Source organism: Pan paniscus, chromosome 5, assembly GCF_029289425.2.
Source record: "Pan paniscus chromosome 5, NHGRI_mPanPan1-v2.0_pri, whole genome shotgun sequence".
NCBI classification, from domain to species: Eukaryota; Metazoa; Chordata; class Mammalia; order Primates; family Hominidae; genus Pan; species Pan paniscus.
In genome coordinates this window covers 147,629,066-147,651,691 of record NC_073254.2, presented here as the reverse complement: position 1 = coordinate 147,651,691, position 22,626 = coordinate 147,629,066, and the positions used below count along the sequence as shown (strand labels likewise).

Genomic DNA, 22,626 nt, shown 5'->3' with positions numbered 1-22,626 from the left:
AGTATCGCCAAATCAATGCTAAACTAAAGAACAGATAACTCTTCATATAATTCTGATTTAAATATACTTCTGAATTAACAGAAAATTTATTTTCTTGGTTCAAAGTATAACAGCATTATCTAACCTTTTCTTTTAGATTGGGATATCTGAGAAATTGAATTCATATATAGGAGGTTGTTGGGTAAGCAGTATGACACACTCAAAACATTAGAATTCCCTTGACAGATATTTCATGTGGAACATGTCACAAGCTCAGCAGTTTTGCTAGTCAGCTATGAAACATAGATTTTTTTAGTACGGATATTAGTGCTTTCAGGATATATTACACATTAGTGAGGAAACTGGTTTGGTTGTTTGTAAGAGGGATTCAAAATAACAATGTTTTAAACAAGATAGAAGATTTTTTCTCCCTCAGATAAAACTCATATGTAGAAAATCAGCCATCACTCTTGGCTCCACAACCTTCTGGGAGCCATGCAACCTCCAGCTGTCCTCTCTGCCAGTCCCAAAATGATGGCCTTTTCATTAGGGTAAAGAGAGAGTATCAATCATCACACCCACAGTCTAAGACAGCACTCTGATAGGCTGCCTTTGTCCAGTATAAGCAGAAACCAATCATTGTTTTAATATTACTTATATTCCTAAAGAATCTTCTGTCACTACACCAATTGTCTCATTTTCTTTTTTCTGTATCAGAAGTGTTTTATTTATTTATTTTTATTATACTTTAATTTCTAGGGTACATGTGCACAACGTGCAGGCTCGTTACATAGGTATACATGTGCCATGTTGGTTTGCTGCACCCATCAACTCGTCATTTACATTAGGTATTTCTCCCATGCTATCCCTGCCTCATACCCCCCACCCCCCGAACAGGTCCTGGTGTGTGATGTTCCCCGCCCTGTGTCCATGCATTCTCATTGTTCAACTCCTGCCTGTGAGGGAGAACGTCCAGTGTTTGGTTTTCTGTCTTCAGGATAGATTGCTCAGAATGATGGTTTCCAGCTTCATCCACGTCCCTGCAAAGGACATGAACTTATCCTTTTTTATGGCTGCATAGTATTCCATGGTGTATATGTGCCACATTTTCTTAATTGATGAACACTTGGGTTGGTTCCAAGTCTTTGCTAATGTGAATCATGCCACAATAAACATACATGTGCATGTGTCTTTATAGTAGCATGATTTATAATCCTTTGGGTATATACTGAGTAATGGGATCACTGGGTCACAAGACAGACCTATTAAAACATTCCAGGGACATACGAATGAAGTAAATGCTATCAAATGGGACCCAACTGGCAATCTCCTGGCCTCTTGTTCTGACGACATGACTTTAAAGATATGGAGTATGAAACAAGACAATTGTGTCCATGATTTGCAAGCACATAATAAAGAAATTTATCCTATCAAATGGAGTCCAACAGGACTTCATCCACGTCCCTGCAAAGGACATGAACTTATCCTTGTCCTGCTTTATTAGGAGGGATTTCAACATCCCCATCCACTTCCATCGTATCAGTATGATTATTTGCTATAATATGTGCTCCATTCTCCTCCCCATTTGCTGTGTTTTCTGCATTTTTTTTTCTTTTTTGCAGATCCTTGTTGGTTGGCTGTGGCTGCGGCAGCTGCTGCCTGTTGCTGTTTAAGCTTATCGCTATAAGCTTGTTGTCTTGTTTGTACTACATCAGGCATTAAGGCATCTATCAGGGACAGACTCTATCGGTCGACCATCAAACAAGGTACCATCCTCATTAATACTAACTTCTGCTTCTACATACTGTAGACCTTTCTGGATGATAGAAATCAATGCAGCAGGTGGGACGAGGGCACCATTTATATTGGACTGACTGATACGACTTTCTATACCGAAGGTAAATGCTGAATGAGAGCCTGTGTACAGTGTAGCTTTCAGTCCTGATGGCCGGTATCTGGCCAGCAGTTCTTTTGACAAATGTGTACACATCTGGAACACACAGACAGGTGCTCTAGTTCACACTATAGGGGAACAGATGGAATTTTTGAAGTTTGCTGGAATGCAGCAGGAGACAAAGTTGGAGCCAGTGCATCAGATGGTTCAGTTTGTGTATTAGACTTTCGGAAATAGCACTACTAGTTGGAAGCCATGGACCAACTATGAATGTGTACATAGCCAAAATGACTGTCCCTGACCCACGTACTGCTATAGTCCCACTTGAACCATGGCCAGTCGACTACAGCCAAATCTAAAAGAAATATAGGCTGGGCGCAGAGGCTCATGCTTGTAATCCCAGCACTTTGGGAGACCGAAGCAGACGGATCAAGGGTCAAGAGTTCGAGACAAGCCTGGCCAATATGGTGAAACCCTGTCTGTTCTAAAAATACAAAAATTAGCCGGGCACGGTGGTGCGTGCCTGTAGTCCCAGCTACTCGGGAGGCTGAGGCAGGAGAATCGCTTGAACCTGGGAGGCGGAGGTTGCAGTGAGCGGAGATTGTGCCACTGCACTCCAGACTAGGCAACAGAGCGAGACTCCTTCTCAAAGAAAAAAAAAGAAAATAAAAGAAAAACAGAGAGAAAGAAAGAAAGATATACATACAATGTATATAAACAAAATTGCACCCTGAAAATGACAGTTTTGTCACAGCTTGTGAATTCTGTTCACCAAGTGCTGGAATCTAATCTACTGTTCCCCTAAAATAGCATTTAGAAGTTTTGGATATGAAAAACAGAAAAGAGAAAAATACACATTATAAAAGCAGAACATACATGTACCAGTTTTTGGATACTACATGACAGCCTCGTTTCTCCCCTTTGAATCCGCAGACACCAAGGATTATATTCTTTTTTCCCTTCAGTAGTGAGCAGTTTGTATGTACAGAGAAAATGGACACAAAAACTTGCAGTGGTAGTTTGTTCTTGCTTTAAAATTTTGTTTTTGGTTTAGATTATGGATGCATGAAGTAAGGGAATGAATCAGTTTCTTGTTTATATTTTTTCAGCTTTTAAACAACAAAAGATTCTTTAAAATATTTTAATGCATTCTTTTGAAGAGGTAGATGTTTGGTACATTTTATGGCTCCCAGAGCATATATTCAACTGGTGCATGTTGTGGAAGGGAGAATCGGAAATTAAATGAAAATATGACTTTGGTCATGTCAGTCTGTAAGACACACCCATAAAAGGTGTATTATGTTCTGTTGGTTTTGGTTTTTTGTTTGTTTGTTTTTTGTTTTTAGGTGATGTGGCATAAATGCAATAGTTTCTTTTGGGGGACATATTTCTACCAATTAAAGACTAGAAGGGCACAAAATGTTGTTGTTGTTGTTTTAATTACCATAGAGAAAGTACCTTTTTAAAAAATTGTCTGGACGCAGTGGCTCACACCTATAATCCCAGCACTTTGGGAGGCCGAGGCCGGTGGATCACCTGAGGTCAGGAGTTCTTGACCAGCCTGGCCAAGATGGTGAAACACCATCTCTACCAAAAATACAAAAATTAGCCAGGCACAGTGGCGGGCGCCTGTAATCCCAGCTACTCAGGAGGCTGAGGCAGGAGAATCGCTTGAACCTGGGAGGCGGAGGTTGCAGTGAGCAGAGATCGCACCACTGCACTCCAGCCTGGGTGACAGAGCGAGACTCCATCTCAAAAAAAAAAAAAAAAAAAAAAAAAAAAAAAAAAAAAAAAACTTCTGATGTTTTGTAGCCATAAATAAATAAATTATGGTAAAAATGTGCACTATTGTGAAAAGGAGCAAAGTAGTTTTGGGTTTTTTTGTTGTTTGTTTGTTTGTTTTGCTTTTTTTTTGAGAGATTAAAATGTTTCTGGGTAAGGATTCGCTTCTCGAATTGTCTATCATTCTGTGTAGAAGCTTAAATATGTAATGTAACCAAACTCCACTATTAAAAATCTCTCATGTTGTTTTCTTTATACAAAGCAAGATAACGGCATATAACACTTCCATTACATGGCAAAATGTTTGCTACCTTAGTTTAAAAAACAATCTCTGAAACAAAAGACTTGCTTCAAGGTGTTTTTAAATAGCACTGATTGCGATTTTTTTTTTTAATGAAAGTATAATTGCACTAACCTTCTGCCTGCTGCTCTGATTCTGCACTTGTGGCACTTGTGACTACATTTTCTCAAATACAGATAGATTTAAGCTGCTAATTTTTGTTTCGGTATCACTACTTTGTCATGTCTTTTACTCTGTTTATAATATCAAGTATTTTCTTAAAGATATAGACATTAAATTAAACCTCTTGTTCTCATGCAACTAAGAGTAACATATACAGACAAACGATTGCATGAGGCCATGTTTATAAGTGTGACTAATAAGGCTTGTCATGATTAGTATAATCCAGGTATGTTATCTCTAAAGAGAAAGGTCATCAAATTTATATCTCAAAGATTTTAATCAAGGAATTCCTCATTGTTGAGCTTGGCAAATTAATAACACTATTTCTGTCATGAATTATTTTGAGGCCTTTTAGTACTAAAGTTTAAGTAGAAACTGACTTAACCCAAGGAATGCAACTTTGATTTTCAGCAATTGTTGCTTTGCTATTTTTACAAAACAGCATTGATTGAAGCAACTCTTGGTTTTACCAAGGTAGGGTAGCATTTGCTATTGGTAGAGATTATAAATACACTTAATTTCACAATACATTGTTATATGTATCCCAGTTGTTGTTAGTGGGGACTATGATACCGTAATAATATTTTTAAAAATTTACATACAGGCCTGGCGCGGTGGCTCATGCCTGTAATCCCAGCACTTTGGGAGGCCAAGGTGGGCAGATCACGAGGTCAGGTGTTGGAGACCAGCCTGGCCAACATAGTGAAACCCCGTCTCTACTAAAAATACAAAAATTAGCGGGGTGAGGTGGCATGTGCCTGTAGTCCCAGCTACTCAGGAAGCTGAGGCAGGAGAATCACTTGAACCCAGGAGGCGGATGTTGCAGTGAGCCGAGACCACACCATTGCACTCCAGCCTGGATGACAGAGTGAGACTCCATCTCAAAAAAAAAAAAAAAATTTGCATGAGTAGAGGCAGTCATTCACGATGGTTTTGTGCCAGCTCTTTTTAGGGTTTTGAATCACATTAGAGATATTTAGAACTTATTAACCTGTGATTTCTGTAGGAAACCTAATATGCTGAATATCTGGCACTTGAATTCCTGCTTTTATTGCTAGAGGTCCACATCTGTGGTTGATCTCTGTTATTGTTTAAAAATTAAAATTAAAATTAAACAAATCTGTGCAATAATGTTGAAATGTTCTCCCAGGAATAGACCCAAATGTTTTGAGTATCTTTTAAGTTGCGTTTTCCTTTAGCAATGCATTTGTCAATTGCACTGAATTTAAACCTGAAAGTCAGAGGTGATTATTGACAGTACTTTTGTATTTTTATATGGACAATTTATTCGTTTGCATTCAGTTATTGACTTTTTCCCAGCTGATCAAAAGATAGTCAAGAAATTCTGCAATATAGCTGCCAAAAGAGATAGCTACATTTTTATGATATTGTCATCTTTTTTTTTTCCTGTAGCTATTTTACTTAAGCATAGTAGCCACAATAGGACATACAAAAGGACATATAAAAGGCTATAAATACAGAGCTTTATCATCCTGACGTCTTGGGTCTTTTAAGTATATGCTTTTCTGAAAGGCATCCATTTTGTAGGCTTGGGTTCTTCATGAGCATACGATTGTTTATTTTTGCTGCTGTTCTCAACCTCATCATTGCCTGTTGATGTGCCAAGATGCTGCTCCAATAGATAGAAATAAGATTGTCTCTAATTTGAGCAGTAACATGATTGCAAGAGACGAAGTTTCACACCTTGTAAATTTTTGTATTTGGGATTCTCGCTCATTTTTCCACCTGTGTTTTTCGGAGAACTTATTTCTGATGATCAATTGCATCCAGTAGTTTTTCTATGCTATTCATTGTTGTATAAGCTACTGTAAGAAACTTATCATAAGGAAAAATAGAAGGGAAAACTTGAATGAATACTAATTGATTAAAATGGAATAAAGAAAGAGTAGCTGCTACTTTTAAATAACACAAAGGAATATCTTTTTTCGCCTCCATGTAGGCGAAATCCCATAAGTTCTTATATTTGTTCCAATCCCTATTTCCTGCCATTGACCAGGTAACATCATTGACTTTCAAAAGACTTTTAAAGTGGTAACTCTTAACTTCCTAATAGATATTAGAGTGTATTGAATTGTTTTAATTATTCTCTAGGTAAGTATGTTTTAGTATTAAATACATTTTACAGATACTGAAAGTGACTCCTCTTGTGGTGTAAAAAACAAATTACCGTGCAAAAAGTAATCACTAGATTGAATTACCTGAAGGTATTTTTGCTTTTTGACATATGAAAATGTCAAGAGAAAGGCCAAAGATTTGTACTTTTTCACTTATAAAACACTCCTTTTTTCCTTAAACTTCTTTCTGTCAAATTAGATTTAATGAGAGAGTACTCTTTTTAAGGAGCTGTCAGTTTATGTAGAATGATTTTGTTAAGAGTGATGTAAACTATTATTGAGTAGAGGCCTAAAGGGCACTGTGCATTTTTGCTATTTAAAGGAATCACAAATGACCATAATTAAGTGAGCAAAAATGACAAGTTTTACTAGATAAGTAGACAAATAAATCTCAAATGCAGTGCTACAATTTTCATTATCTTCAGCACATTGTACATTTCTACAGAACCTGTTATTATTCTCACATGCTAAGGATGGTACTTGCATATGGTGAATTACTGTTGACAGTTTCCGCAGAAATCCTATTTCAGTGGACCAACATTGTGGTATGGCAGCAAATGCCAACATTTTGTGGCATAGCAGCAAATCTACAAGACACCCTGGTTAGTTTTTTGTTTTGTTTTCTTTGTTTTTTCCCCCTTCTCCTGAATCAGCAGGGATGGAAGGAGGGTAGGCAAGTTATGAATTACTGCTTCTAGTAGTATCTCTGAAGTGTCACATTTAATATCAATTTTTTAAAACATGATTCTAGTTAAATGTAGAGGAGAGGAAAAAAGAGAAAGTGTTCACTTTTTGAATACACTGATTTAGAAATGTGATGTCTTATATCAGTAGTTCTGAGGTATTGATAGCTTTCTTTATTTCTGCCTTTACGTTAACAGTGTTGAAGCAGGGTAAATAACTAGAGCATTTTTTTTTCTACTGAGCTGTTTCGTGATGTTTTCTTTAGGATTTCTGGGTAAGTTCAGGAAAATATTCTGCATGTTGTATCTAGTCTGATGTACTTATCCATGTCATTACAAACAAAAACACGCAGACTGCATTTCGTACCACCGTAATCCTTGAATACAGAAGTAAATTTTCTTCTTTCCTGACTTTGACATTGTAGCTATACTGTTTTCATTTTTATTCTTACAAATCCTTTGAGTCTAATTCTGTGAGCCTACCTATAGCACTGGATTAAAATGTCTGCATCATTTCTTTAGTTATCCTGTTAACTTTAAAACTGTTGCAAAAGTTTAAGCCAGCCCATGACAGTTTTTTGTACATGTTAAAGAACTTCATTGATCAGTTTTCGTGATTATTGTATAAGGAAGACTGATATAGATGTTCTATGCTGTCCTGGACTATGTTAATTATGCTTATGATGTATTTTTGTTCCACATCACAATGATTTGTCCCCAGGGACCCTTTTATCCTTTCTAGGTACATTTTCGTTGTTGTTGTCGTGTTGTTGCAGTTTCCCTTTGAGAAAGAAAATCTTAAAAATCAACTGAAACAGAAAAGACACAATTTTAAAAATAGGCAAAAGACATGAAAAGGAAATTTGTAAAATAGATATTCAAATGCTACTTTAACATGAAAAAATGCTCAACTTTATTGTTTTACAATATGTGACAATTCATACAGTCTATCGTCAGCCAGGGAAGCACACTCAAGCCCAGTGTGTCCAGAGTTTCTATTGGAGGTAAGTCAAATAGGTATGATTGACTTCCTGAGTACTTAACCTGAACCTCCAGCCCCTGCACAGGTCTGGCTGGTACTGCATGAACCGAGGCCCACTCCATAAATTATATTGTTCACACAGACTGTATGGGGTGCCCAAGGCCCCAAGTAAACAAAGACACTCTTATCAGGCACAATATTCCAAGAGCTTAGATGTTGCCTCTTAATAGCCAGGTATAAATAAAAATAAAATTTCAACACCCTTTAATTTTTTTTTACTTTTAATTTCAGGAGTACATATGTAGGATGCACAGGTTCGTTACATAGGCAAACATGTGTCATGGAGTTTGTTGTATAGATTATTTCATCATCCAGGTATTAAGCTTAGTATCTATTAGTTATTTTCATGATCTTCTCCCTCCCCTACCTCTCCTCCCTCTGGTAGGCCCCAGTGTGTGTTGTTCTTCTCTATTCGTCCATGTGTTCTCATCATTTAGCTCTCACTTACAAGTGAAAACATGTGGTATTTGGTTTTCTCTTCCGGCATTAGTTTGCTAAGGATAATTGCCTCCAGCTCCATCCATTTTCCTGCAAAGGACATGATCTCATTCATTTTTTTGGCTGCATAGTATTCTGTAGTGTATACGTATCACATTTTCTTTATCCAGTGCACCACTGATGGGCATTTAGGTTGATTCCATGTCTTTACTATTGTGCATAGTGCTGCAATGAACATAAACATGCATGTGTCTTTATAATAGAATGATTTATATTCCTTTGGGTATGTACCCAGCATATTAGTCCGTTTTCATGCTACGGATAAAGACATACCCAAGATGGGAAGAAAAAGAGGTTTACTTGGACATATAGTTCCATATGGCTGAGGAGGCCTCAGAATCTGGTGGGAGGTGAAAGGCACTTCTTACATTGTGGCAGCAAGAGAGAATGAGGAAGAAGCAAAAGCAGAAACCCCTGACAAATCCATCAGATCTCATGAGGCATTTTCACTATCACGAGATTAGCATGAGAAAGACCAGCCCTCATGATTCAATTGCTTCCCCCTGGGTGCCTCTCACAACATGTGGGAATTCTAGGAGATACAATTCAAGTTGAGATTTGAATGGAAACATAGCCAAACCGTATCTCTCAGTAATGGAATTGCTGGGTCCAGTGGTATTTCTGTCTTTAGGTCTTTGAGGAATCACCACACTGTCTTCAACGATGGTTGAACTAATTTAATTTACACTTCCACCAACAGTGTATGTGTTCTTTTCCTCCACAACCTCCCCAGCATCTGCTATTTTTTGACTTTTTATTAATAGCCATTCTGACTGGTGTGAGATGGTATCTCATGGTGGCTTTGATTTACATTTCTCTAATAATCAGTGATGTTGAGCTTTGTTTACATAATTATTGGCTCCATATATGTCTTCTTTTGAAAACTGTCTATTCATGTCTTTTGCCCACTTTTTAGTAGGGTTGTTTGATTTTCTCTTGTAAATTTGTTTGAGTTCCTTATAGATGCTGGATATTAGACCTTTGTCAAATGCATAGTTTGCAAATATTTTCTCACATTTTGTAGGTTGCCTGTTTACTCTGTTAATCATTTCTTTTGCTGTGCAGAAGCTCTTAAGTTTAATTAGATCCCATTTGTCAATTTTTGCTTTTGTTGAGGTTGCACCGGGTGTCTTTGTCATAAAATCTTTACCCATTCTTATGTCCAGGATGGTATTACCTAGGTTGTCTTCCAGGATTGTTATAGTTTTGGGTTTTACATTTAAGTCTTTAATCCATCTTTAGTTGATTTTTGTATATGGTGTAAGAAAGGGGTCCAACTTCAATCTTTTGCGTATGGCTAGCCTGTTATCCCAGCACTGTTTATTGAATAGGAAGTCTTCACTCCATTGCTTGTTTTTGTCAGTTTTGTTAAAGATCAGATGGTTGTAGGTGTCTGGCCTTATTTCTGGGTTCTCTATTCTGTTCCAATGGTCTATGTGCCTGCCCTTGTAACAGCACCATGCTGTTTTGGTTACTGTAGCCCTATAGTATAGTCTGAGGACAAGTAGTGCGATGCCTCTGGCTTTGTTCTTTTTGCTTAGGATTGCCTTGGCTAACTGTATTCCTTGGAAATAAATTAACAGAGACTTGTGCTTCATCCCTCCCTAAGCAGAATGTCCATGGTAATTATTAACTTAGACCATATTTCTTTACACATAGGTTAACAACCTATATCAGATCTCCTAGTAAACAAGTGGCTGAATAACAGAGATTCAGTCCATAAAAATGCTTTTTATTCAGATGGCATGTACCAGGACAGTTACTGCAAATAAACATAATGCTTATGGATTTCTGAGGCAGAGCTGGTGATGGGAGTTAATCATATAGGCATTTCTTTATCTGTGTAAGTAACAAAGCATAAAGCTGGGGAGCCCCAAAACTGAAATTGATGTCTTTGAAAACAATGTATTTGCATATATTCTTCAGAAATGTCTGTTAATCCAAGTTGAAATTGCACATTACTTTAGGGAAAAAAAAGACAATTAGGATGCAGTGTATGAATAACTCCCTGTCATCTAAAAATAAATTCTGTCCATGTCTGCTTCTTGCTTGAATCCTTAAAATCATTAGTTAAGATTGAGGTTGGAAAATTTTATGATTCATGTGAATTTGCTTTGACATTGTGTTAACATATTCATAATAAGAGAAATGCAAATGAATACTAGGATACCATTTCTCTGCTCTAAAATTAGCAAAAAGATGGACAACTTAAAAGCTTTATTACTGGTGCAGAGAAAAATATTACAACACTTGCAGGAGAATTCAGCCATATATAACAAACCAACATATACCCTCATCTTTTAAACTTAATTTTTCAATAATTATAGATTTATAGTAAAGTGAAAAGAATACAGGGAGTTCACGTGTACCCTTTCACCTATACTTTCCCAATGTCACCATTTTACATTATCAACATCAGACTGTTGACATTGGTTCACTACCAAAATCAATATATTAAATACTTAATCATCCATTACCACAAGACTTCCTCATCCTACCTACTTATATCTACACCCACCCTACATCCCACCCTGAGCCCTGGCAATAACTAATATGTACTTCATGGCAATACTTAAGCTATTTCACAAGTGTTATGTAAATTAAAACATGCAACCTGTTTCCTTTTGATATTAGTCTTTTTTCCCATTAAAAACAATTTCCTTAAGGTTCATTCAAGTTGCTGCGTGTATTAATGGTTCATTCCTTTTTATTTCTGAGTTTATGCCATAGATATACCACCTTTGCTTAATTATTCATCCACCGAAGCACATTTGGGCTTCTGAGTACTACAAATAAAGGTGCTGTGAATATCTATTCATAATTTTCTGAGGGAAAATAAGTTATTTATCTGAGATGTATGCCTAAGAGGGTAATTGCCAGGTCATATGGTAGGTCCATTTTAGTTTATAAATAACCTCCAAATTATTTCTCAGAGTTGATGTACCACATATGAGTGACACTCTCCCCACATCCACACTAGTGTTTGTGTTATCATTATTTCTTTTATTTTAGCCATTCTGATGAGCATTAGTCATATCTTATTGTGGTTTTAGTTTTTATTTCTTCAATGGCCATTGATGTTACACATCTTTGCATGTGCTTATTTGGCATCAGTATCTCTTCTATCAAATGTCTGTTTATGTCTTTTTCTCATCTTCTAATTGGATTGCTTATTGCTGAGTTTTGAGAAATCTTAATATATTCTAGATAATATATTAATTATCTAGAATAAGATTTTGAGAAATCTTAATATATTCTAGATAATATATTAATATATTCTAGATATTTTGTTGGATATGTGGTTTGCAAATATTTTCTCACAGTCGCCAGCTTATCTTTCCATTTTTTTAACAAACTCTTTCACAGAGTGAATTTTTTAAATTTTCCAGATGTCCGATCAATTTTCCTTTTACATATTATATTTTTGGAGTCATGTCTAAGACCTCTTCACCTAGTTCTAGGTGCCCAAGGTTTTAACCTATTTATTTTCTAGAATTTCATAGTTTTATATTTTATATTTACATTCCTTATGTACTTTGAGTTAGTTCTGGTAGAAGATTATATTATAGAGTTAGTCAAGACTCTTTTTGCCTAAGGATGTCTAATTGCTCCAGCACCATTTATTTAAAAAGCAATTTCTCTTGCATTAAATTGCTTTTGCAACTTGGTCAAAAACTCATTCAGCATATTTGTGAGGATATATTTCTGGTTTTCCTATTCCGTTCCATTTATCTATGTGTCTATTACTCCAATAGTACCACACTATCTGGATTACTGTGTCTATATAGTATGTTAAGAAGAATGATTTCTCTCACTTTATTCTCCTAGAATAGTGCTATTCTAGGGTCTTCATTTTTCACATAAATTTTATAAGATTGCTTTTGTAAAGAAAAACCCTTACTGAAATATGGATAGAAGAAATATGTTAAATCTATAGATAAATTAAAAGAGAATGTACATCCTTATTATATTGAGTTTTTCAAACTGTAAATATGGTGCCTAGAAGTATTTATGTTTTCTTTAATTTCTGTCATCAACCTTTTTAATTTTCATCATCAAGATCCTTTGTATGTTTTGTAAGATTTATTTTTTTTAATTTTTTTCTGGAAACCAAGTCTATTTATTTATTTATGTATTATATTGATTCATGATATATGTACATATTTTGGGGGGTATATGTGATATTTTGATACATTTGCACAATATATAATTTTCACATAAGATTAATTTTTATATCCATCACATTAAACATTTAACTTTCCTTTATGCTGAAAACATACAAATTATTTTCTTCTAGCTGTTATGAAATATATAATAGATTAGTGTTTCCTATAGTCACTCTACTTATTTATCAAATAATAGGTCTTATTTCTTCTATCTAACTGAATTTTTGTACCCATTAATCAACTTCTTTTCAATCTCCTGATTCCCTACCCTTCCTAACCTATGGTAACCATCAATCTACCCTCTGTCTTCATGTGATTCACTTTTCAAGCTCTTGCATATGAGTGAAAATATGTGATGTTCATCTTCCTGTTCCTGGCTTGTTTCGCTTAACAAAGCGCCTCCTGTTCCATCCATGTTGCTGGAAATTATAGGGTTTCATTTTTCTTATAGCTGAATATTATTCTATTGTGTATTTATATGTATTGGTTGTGTGTAACTGTCCAAATCTCATCTCAATTTGTATCCCTACATGTCAGGGGAGGGTACTGGTGGGAGATGATTGGATCATGGGAGCTGTATTAGTCCATTCTCACACTGCTATAAGGCCATACCTGAAACTAGGTAATTTATAAAGGAAAGAGGTTTAACTGACTCACAGTTCCACAGGGCTGGGGAGGCCTCAGGAAACTTACAATCATGGCAGAAGGGGAAGCAAACACGTCCTTCTTCACAAGGTGGCAGGAGAGAGAAGAATGAGAACCAAGCAAATGGGGAAGCCCCTCATAAAACCATCAGATCTCATGAGAATTTACTCACTATCATGAGAATAGCATGGGGGAAACCACCCCCATTATTCAAGTACCTCCCACTGGGTTCCTCCCATGACATGTGGGGATTATGAAAACTACAATTCAAGATGAGATTTGTGTGGGGACACAGCCAAACCATATCAGGGATGGATTTCTCCCTTGCTGTTCTCATGATAGTGCGTTCTCACAAGATCTGATGGTTTAAAAGTGTGTGACTTATCTCTCCTTCTCTCTCTCTCTCTCTCTCTCCAACTTCACCATAGTAAGATGTGCGTGCTTCCCTTTTGTTTTCCATCATGATTATCAGTTTCTGAGAACTCTCAGCTGTGCTTTCTGTTAAGCCTGTGGAAATGTGGGTCAACTAAACTTCTTTTCTTCATAAATTATCCGGTCTCAGGTAGTTCTTTATAGCAATGTGAGAGCAGACTGATACATGTGTATATACCACATTTTCTCTATCTATTCACTTCCTTATGGGTACTAGGTTGATTCCATATTTTGATTATTTGAATAGTGTCACAATAAACATTGGAGTGGATATATCTCTTTGATATATTTCTTTCTTTTCTTTTAGATATATACCTGATAGTGGAATTGTTGTATCCTATGGTAGTTCTATATTTAATTTTTTAAGTAACTTCCATACTGTTTTCCATAATGGCTGTACAAGTTTATATTCCCACCAATCGTATACAAAGGTCCCCTTTTTCCCACATCCTTGCCAGCATTTGTTATTACCTATCTTTTCGATAAAAGCAGTTTTGACTGAGGTGAGATGACATTTCATTGTGGTTTTGATTTTTATTTCTCAGACTATTAGTGATGCTGAGCACTTTTTCACATATCCGTCTGCCATTTGCATGTCTTCTGAGAAATGTCTATACTGATCTTTCATTCATATTAAAATTGAATTATTGGTTCTTTTGCTACTGAGTTGTTTGGGTTCTTTTTATATTCTGATAATTTATCCCTTATCATATGGGTAATTTGCAAATATTTTCTCCCATTCTGTGGGTTATCTCTTCATTTTGTTGATTGTTTCCTTTGCTGTGCAGATGCTTTTCAGCTTGATGTAATCTTATTTGTTTATTTTTGCTTTTGTTGCCTGTGATTTTGAGGTCTTATTGAAAATATCTTTACACAGACCAATGTTCTAGGGCATTTCCCCAGTGGTTCCTTTTACTACTTTTATCATTTCCAGTCTTAGATTTAAGTCTTTAATCAATTTTTATTTGATTTTTGTGTATGGTGACAGATAGGTGACTAATTTTATTCTTTTGCATATGGATGTGCAGTTTTCCCAGAACCATTTATTGAAAAGTGTGTCTTATTTCCAATGTACAATGCTTGAAGGCTTTCTCAGTAATGATTTGATCCTAAATGTATGGATTCGTTTCTGGGTTTTCTATTATGTTCCATTGGTCTATGTCTGTTTTTATGCTGGTACCACGGTGTTTCGGTTACTGTAGCTGTGTAGTATATTTTAAAGTCAGGCAGTGTGATGCCCCCAACTTTGTTCTTTTTTCAGGATTTCTTAGGCTATTTGGAGGCTTTAGCGACTCCATGTAAATTTTAGAATTATTTTTTCTATTTCTGTGAAGAACGTCATTGGTATTTTGACAGAGATTGCATTGAATTTGCTTTAATATTGACATTTTAACAATGTTAATTCTTAAAATCCATTAGTATGAAATGTTTTTCCATTTTCCTGTGTCCTCTTCATTTCTTTCATCAATGTTTTATAGTTGCCATGTAAAGATCTTCCATTTCTCTGGTTAAATTTATTCCTAAGTATTTTACTTTTTTTGCTATTATAAATGGAATTGTTTTCCTAATTTCTTTTTCAGTTGCTGGTGTATACAAATGCTACTGATTTTTGTATGTTAATTTTATATACTCCAACTTTGCTGAATTTGTTTAACAACTCTAACAGTGTTTGGTGATGCATTTAGAGTTCTCTAAATATAGTTACATCTGTGAACAAGGATCTTTTAACTTCTTCTTTTTCAGTTTCAATGCCCTTTATTGTTTCCGTTGCTTGATTGCTCTGACTAGGACTTATAGTATTATGTTGAATAAACATGGTGAAAGTGAATGTCCTTATCTTGTTCCAGAGCTTAGAGGCATTCCCCATTTAGTATGATGTTAGCTGTGGGGTTGTCATATATGCCTTTATTGTTTTGAAGTATATTCCTTCTATACCCATTTTGTTGAGTACTTTTTATCATAAAGAGATGCTGAATTTTATCAAATGGTTTTTCAACACCTGTTGAAATGATTATATGGTTTTTGTCCTTGGTTCTGTTAATGTGATATATCATGTTTATTAATTTGCATACATTGAACCATTCTTGCATCCTTGGAATGAATCCCACTTGATTATGATAAATTATCCTTTTAATGTGTTGTTGAATTCAGTTTGCTAGTACTTCGTTGAGAATAGTTGCATCTATGTTCATCTGGGATATTGGTCTGTAGTTTTCTTTTTTTGTTGTCACCTTGTCTGGTTTTGGTATTGGGGTAATTCTGCCTTTTAGAATGAATTTGAAAGTATTGTCACTTCTTCAATTTTTTCAAGTTGTTTCAATAGAATTCATATTAATTCTTTTTTAAGTGTTCGACAGAATTCAGCAGTGAAACTATCAGGTTCTAAGCTGAACTTTGATGAGAAAATTTTTACTGATTCAATCTTGTAAATCACATTTTGTCTGTTTTCTATTTCTTCTTGATTCAATCTTGGTATTTTGTATGTGTGCAAGAATTTATCCACTGAGTCTAGGTTTTCCGAAGTGTTAGTGTATAGTTGTTCATAATAGCCTCTAAAGATTCTTTGTATTTATGTGGTATCAGTTGTTATGCTTGCTTTTTTATTCCTGATCTTATTTATTTGAGTCTTCTCTTTTTTTCTTAGTCTAGAAAAAGGCTTGTCTATTTTGTATATCTTTTCAAAAACCCAACTTTTTGTTTTGTTGATTTGGGGGTTCTTTTAGTCTCGCTTTCATTTATTTCTGCTCTAATATTTATTATTTCTTCCTTCTACTATCATTGGGGTTAGTTTGTTTTTGTTTCTCTAGTTCCTTGAGATATATCATTAGGTAATTTATTTGAAACCTTACTCCTATTTTATATAGGCACATATTGATATAAACTTCCCTCTTCCCTATTCTGTATCCCACATATTTTGGTATATTGTATTTCTATATTCATTTGTTTCAAGAATTTTTTTTAATTTTTAAATTAATTTATTCATTTATCCTTTAGTCCTTCAGGAGCATGTTGTTTAATTTCTTCAGGAGCATGTTGTGTAGTTCACAAGCCTTCTCTTGTTATTGATGTCTAGTTTTATTCCATTCTTGTCTGAGAAGATAATTGATATATTTTTGACTTTTTTGAATTTGTTGAGACTTGTTTTGTGACGAAATATACTGTCTGATCTAAAGCATGTTTCATGTGCTGATGAGAAGACTGCATATTCTACAATAATTAAGTGAAATATTCTGAAAATGTCAGTTAGGCCCATTTGGTCAACTATGTAGTTTAATTCTGATGTTTTTTGTCGATTTTTCTGTTTGGATACTTTGTCCATTAATGAAAGTGGGGTGTTGAAGTCTCAACAATTATTGTATTGCAACTCATCTTTCTCTTTAGATTAATTAATGCTCATTTCATATACTTGAGTGTTACTGTGTTGGGTATATAGATATTTATAGTTGTTATATCCTCTTGCTGAGTTGACCTCTTTTTTAAAATAGTGTTGTTTGTTTGTTTTTACAGCCTTTGATTTGTTGTCTATTTTATCTTATATAAATATAGCTATTCCTGCTCTTTTTTGGTTTCCGTTTGCCTAGGATATCTTTTTCCATTCCTTCAAGTTCAGTCTATGTGTGTTTTTACAGGTGAAGTGGGCTTCTGATAAGCAGCATATAATTGGATCTTGTTTCTTTATGCATTCATTTACTCTACATCTTTTCATTGGAGAATTTATTTCTTTTATATCAATGTTAATATTGATAAGTAAGGACTTACTACCGCCATTTGTGGCATGTTTTCTGGTTGTTTTGTAATTCCTCTTTTCTTTTCTTGCTGTCATGCTTTGTGATTACGTGATTTTCTTTGGTAGTATGTTTTAATTTATTGTTTTTACACGTGTTTTCCACGTAAGGAGACCCACGTGTACCCCCTAAAGCACTGTGCTGCTGAACAGCTACTCTGATTTGGCATCTCCTTTGGCCTCGATACAGAGCAGTGTTTTTCACCTGTGGATGCTAGTTCCATCTCTCTGCTTTGTCTCTAGCTGTCCTCAGGAATTTTTCTCCCTTTGGGCATTTGAGATGTTTCCAAAGGTTTGAGGAGGGACAGGTCTTCTGCCAAGGAACCCAAGATGGTGGGGAAGCTGGTTGTCCACCTTGATCTCATGTTTTCCTGTATAGTAATCATGAGTCAGGGAGAAATTTTCCTTGGGTTTTGTGCCTGGCAGACCAAGGAACAGGGATCTCAAATGTAAATGTCTGATTTTTTTTTTTCACCCTCGGCACAGAGTTTTTTTTCACTTCTCTGTCAACCCAGGTACTGTCTCATTTTCATATTTGAGTTCTGGAATCTTAGTGCTGTATTTTTGTTTTAGGTTTTCTGTCAAGGGAAAGCGAAGCCAGCTTGCTTCTACTCTGCCATTTTGGTGACATCACTCCTGTTTTATAAGATTTACATCTAAGTATTTCATTTTCTTTAAAGTTACTAAAAATAGTCCTATTTTTAAAATTTTAATATCCATTTGTCAGTGTATAGAAATGCAATTAATGTTTTTTCATTCTGTATCCTGAGGAATTTTCTTATTGATTTCTGGCTTACTTCATTATGGTCAGAGAACATACTCCTTATGATTTTAATTTTTTAGGTTTGTTAAGGTATGTCTTATTGTTCAGGATATACTCTATCTTTGTGAGTGTTCTACGGACACTTAAAACAATTTTGTATTCAGCTGCTTTTGGGTGAAGTGCTCTATAAATGTCCATTAGATATTGAAGCATTTTTAAGATGGCTGTTTTAAAATCCTTAGCGGATAATTTCAACATCTGATTCATCTGCATATTGACATCTGTTGAATGTCATCTCTCATTCAAATTGTGATTTGTCTCACTTTTAGTATGCCAAATGATTTTGATTGTATCTTGGACATTTTGGTTATTATGCTTGATCCTATGTAAATCCCTGGATCCTATATAAATTTTCTATCATAGTACACAGTAGCCCTGTTTAGCATGTAGGTTCTGGTATACTTTTGTGGGACTCAGTTCCAATGGCAGTTTAGTTTTCTCAGCGTTTACAATGTTATTCTGTTCTGGTTCTTTTGATGTTATTGAGCTCTCACTCAATGTCTGCTGGAGCCATCTATGTGGGCAGAAATCACTTCTCTGGGCCACCTGTTGACCTTCTAGTGGGGTGAAATTTGCAGGTATGGAGGGCAGGGAATGAAGGTCACCTACACTGCTGACCTGTAGGCAGATGGCATGACTCTCTGATGCCTAGGTTGTAGAGTGGAAGCTAGAATGGCCTAGGGTTTCCTTCTGTGCTGCTGCCACTCCTGCCAATGCATTAGACTGCCTACAGGTGCTCAGGTTGTGGAATGGGAGCTGGGTTCCCTACTAGTTCTCTGCTGATCTTCCACTTTCCTGTCCTTTGGCCAGAAAGGGCAATTTTTCTTGGTGTTCTTGTGTATTCCTGTTGACAGTTCCAGGTTGCAGACCTCTCTGGTGCCCAATCAAGGATTATATTAGAGATAAAAGAAAACCCAGAGAACCATTTATGATGACATTTATAAAGTCTCAAGGTCTCTAGCCAGTTTTTATGTATCTATTTCTCCTCATTCAGAGTCCTGTCATCACTGTAGAATAGTCTCTAGGGAATGTAGTTGCATTTAAAGGGGAAAAGCAGAGAAATGCGAGTCTAGACCATTTTATTTCAGAACTACACATCCTATGCAATCATCTTTTGAACCAGCAATCTCTCATCTGGGAATTCACCTTAAAAATACATCTGCTATGAAATATGTGGGGGCGGTTATTCATTGTGATATTACTTGTATTTGAAATGTATTGGATAATTTTGAATGGCCACATATAGGGTATTGGTTGAATTAACTACTGAATATCCACACAGAGGAATGCTATGTAGTTAGTAAAAACAAACAAACAAACAAACAAAAACTTAAAGATGACAAATACCTCTAAGAGGACATACATAGTAATTTCCCAGGAAAAAAAATAAGTGAAAAAAATCTGGGTACCAAGGAATATATATAGTATTCTAACTTTTCTGGAAGAAATTAGGAACAAATAAGGGATAAATAAATATGGAGAATCAGGTACAGTAAATATAAATGTAGATATACTTATTTTTAAAAAGCACACACAACAAGCCAACAAACAGAAAATGCAGGATGGATTAACGAGAAACTATTTAATTAGTTGCCCATCAGTGTGAGTGAAAATGGGTTGGGAAGGGATAGGGAAAGGAATGAAACTGCATATTTTTTCATATAACTTTGCATTTGAAATGTTAATATTTTACATTAAAAATGTAATTATATAAAAACAGGTTAAAAAGCCAAAAATTGAGATTGCCTTTGATGGAACATTTCACAATTAGTAGTAGTTTCATTACTGTGTTTATATTATCTTTATTCGATTTTATAGCAGACATTACAACCAAAGTGAAAGAAGCTTTGTGCCTGCATTGTATGACATGCTCAACCATTTCATGTTCTGGAAGAGTACAGTGATATCCTTAAATAATTATTTGGCTACTTCTGCTTCAGTGTCAGTATAATTCAATAACATCATTATTTTATACCATTTTACAAAGTTTTGACTTTATTTTCTGAGGTAAATTCAATATATTGAGAAATATATTGAATTGGTCAATAAATATTAGCCAGTCCTTCCAAGGCCAATGTCTTTACCCAATACAAGTGCCAAGGAAATAAAGTTTTATTTTAAGAATTATGGAACTGGTATGTAACAAGGAGACCTAATGAACATAAAGGGCTATTTTGGAAAGTCTGAATGTAGCCATTTTCTATAAAACAATTAACTTAGAACTGAAAATTACAGTTTAGGTAACATGCATTAAATATACAAGGTTGTATAAGATTAACTTACATATCTAAAGTTCTAAATGTGATTAGATAATTAAGTAGATTGGAATGATACAGGAGAAAAAAAAAACCTCTGTGGGAGAACATTTCTTTCAAGTATTCTCTTCTTGAAAATAGTGTCTACACTTTAGAATTAGTAGAGATTTGTTTTGGAACAAAAACATCATAAATCTAAAGCTAAAAATGGCATTCATGAAATAAGGGACCTTCACCACCACCCCCCAGAAAACAGTATTGGAAGAAAGAAACCAAGATAAAATGAGTTCTTCTGTGGAAAAGATAGAGGAGGAGATCCTGTGAGGACACCTGAGCTGTCATTGCATCTGGGCCTGCCAAGGGAATGCTCTGACACTCAGTGTAATTCCCATTTATAGGCTGTCTTGGCATGGAGAAGAGGAATATCTGAACTTCTTAGATATGATTCCGGAGAAGCCCAAACATAAGGTCCAATTTGAACAATAAACAACTCCCCTAAAGAGGACACTTGCCCACTCCTAGGAGAGTTTTTGACCCTGGGCCCAGGGGCGAGCAAATGGGAAGGTGGAATGTTAGTTTGGACATTTTCAAAATTTCATTATCATTCAACAGCACAATACATGGGCTTCCCTTTTTTAAGTGGTTGATTTTACTTCATATTTAACTGAGTTAAGCTCTATGGCATAAATAGAAAATCAAAACAGCATTAAAAATTATTATAATCATCCACAAAAATATTTTTCAACACTGTGTTAAGACTCAAAGACAAGATAAAGACCATAAGTACAAAGATAGCTGAGAAAAAAGAGTGACAACCATGGGCTGAGATAATGGTGGAAGGGAGTGGGGCCAGAGAGCTTGCTGGGGGTATTGCTAGAATAATATTTACAAAGATGGCGATAGCAACAGGGTATATTGGGAACAAGTTGCCAGGCAGGCAGGAGAATTAAAATGTGAAACAGTAGTGAGTGGTGAATTTGAAAAAAATCAGTTAGGGCCAGTTTAAGAGATATCTTCAAAGTTAGACTGAGGAGTTTTGACTGGGTGCTTAGGCAATATGGTTTGGTTTAGCAGCAAGGGCCTGCTGCTTGCACAATACTTAAGCAACTTAAATGTTTGCTTCTTCCCTCCTTAGAAGAGGTTTTTTTTTTAAGCTTTATTAATGTATCATAAACATATAATAAACTGCACATTTTAAAACGTATTATTTGGTATGTTTTAATTATATATATGGCCTGGAACACATCACCTCAGTAAAAACCATGTACACATTAAAAAATTTTTCTCTTCCTGTTTGTATTCTTTTTCTCTTCCTGTTTGTATTCTTTTTCTCTTCCTCTTTGTATTCTTTTTCTCTTTATATTCTCATCTTCAGGAACTTCCCTACCTCCTCTGTCTATTTTCCCCTGTCCCCACCATTCCCACACTGCTCTGACCACTCGCCACACCCCACTTCCTAGCTTCACAGGCAACCATATATCTGATTTTTAATCACTGCAAATTAGACTGCATTAACTAGAATTTTCATATCAACAGCTACGTACTCTTTTTTTTCTGGTTTATTTCAGTAACCATAATTATTTTGAGATTCATCCATCCGATTGCATATGTCAATAGTTCATTCCCTTTTATTGCTTAGCAGAAAAGTTTTCTAAAATAAAAGTAACCCATAAAGAAAGAAACAGAATGAACTAAAGGGAAGAGTTTGAAATTGAGAAGGCATATGTGAGAGAAAAAGACAGGAAGAGAGAAAGAAATGTTGGGGGTATGGGTCACATGTAACTTATGCCAGGGAATAATATAATTAAAAAATAAGTTAAACTCAAGGCAAGAATTTAGGTTTTAATAGCAATAAATATAGCATAAATTCTGTTCTTGACAAAAATAGTAGGACAATATACAGCTTTTGATACAGTTTATTGAGATAGATGTATTGTTTTCCATGGGAAGACAAGAAAATATCTTCTGAGAATAAGACAACAGGAGGTAGGTTCATGTTAGCTATAAAGGAGAAGTGCGGAAGATATCAAAAAGAGTAATAAAAC

The 22,626-nt window shown here is 35.3% G+C and overlaps 1 pseudogene; it reads right to left on the bottom strand.

The window, feature by feature from the left end:
• Positions 1 to 1,208: 1,208 nt before the first annotated feature.
• LOC117980701 (F-box-like/WD repeat-containing protein TBL1XR1) lies at positions 1,209 to 4,417 on the bottom strand (annotated as a pseudogene).
• Between the last annotated feature and the right edge of the window lie 18,209 nt (positions 4,418 to 22,626).